Genomic DNA, 1,377 nt, shown 5'->3' on the forward strand with positions numbered 1-1,377 from the left:
GCTCCCCCCAGTGCTCCTCTAGAACACCCACGAAAGCCTGTTCTACTTCATCTAAACTTTCCCAAGGATACTTAAGGACTACAAGATCTTTTTGCCACCATAAAGGAAAGGTCGGTTCCTTATTTTCATCCAAAAAGAAAGGCTGAGCACCCTCTACAGCTCGAACTTTGAAATTGAAATTCTTAAAGTCACGAAAAGATTCATCAAATATTGAAAACACTTTCTTCCCCTGGGTATCTCAGAAAGAGATCCAAGAAGCCTTCTTCTTGGCCACCCCGGTTCTTGGCAAGGTAGGTCGAACATCCAGTTCTTGGCACAGTAACTGAAAGATCTTTATAAAGGCCCAAGCGTTCGGATGAAGTTGAGAAGGGGCAACATTACAGTTCCACAAGAGTTCGGTTTCAAAGGTAGTAAAATGAATGGTAATATTCAGCTGAGAAAAGAAGTAATCGTAAGCATAAAAAAAGGGACGCTCTTCCCGACCTAAGGGAGGGAAGCTAACCCTCTCCTCAGGGTTAGGCGACACCAATTCATAATTCTTCTCATCCTCCCTACTACTACAGATCCTATGAACCTCGGAAGCTTCTCACAGTACTCAGGGTCGGCAACAGTAACACACATCAACATTATAGAGTCTAACCAATCAGCCATACCGGCAGGAACCTTTGTAGACATTTCGACAATATTCTTATGGGAAGACATAAAGCAACTACACCTACAACAAGAAAACAAAATGGGGGGTGACTACCAAACCAACTCGGATAGCAACGGAATAAACAACCAACAAACATCAGGTATAGTAACAAAAGGGAACCCCAGGACTCACAAAAGAGCAACGAATCAACACCAGGAGCCTAGGGGCACCCTTTGAAGGCAACAACAAGAGTAGAATACAGAAAAGGAAACGATGCAAAAACCAAAAACCTCTCAGACAAAAACACAAGGAAGCAAACAGAAACCTAGATACCAACATTTCTTCGCATAAACAGCAAGATAAAAAGATTATAACTTTCAAGAGACAAAGGCATACAATAATCTCCTGGAAAGCTTCAACCTTTTTTGGAAAAGAAAAGCAAATATCGAAACTTTTTACGTAAAGAGAACATGCAAGAGTAAAGCGCAAAGGAGGGCGACAAATAAAATGTATAAAACAAAAAAGGCGTGAAGAAAAAGCACCAACCTGCGGAAGAATATAAACGAGCAAGCAGCAAGCCACGAGCAAATCTTCACTAAAGATAATGGAAACTCCAAAAATCTAAGAAAAGAATAATTTTGGAATGCTGGGGCAATCAAATGACGAACAAAGGGAAGCCTCTCTTCACTAAGCAAATGAAACGGATGAAAGCAAGAAACTGAAAACCAAGGTCTAAAGCTTTT

Source organism: Arachis stenosperma, chromosome 10, assembly GCF_014773155.1.
Source record: "Arachis stenosperma cultivar V10309 chromosome 10, arast.V10309.gnm1.PFL2, whole genome shotgun sequence".
Classification (NCBI taxonomy): Eukaryota; Viridiplantae; Streptophyta; class Magnoliopsida; order Fabales; family Fabaceae; genus Arachis; species Arachis stenosperma.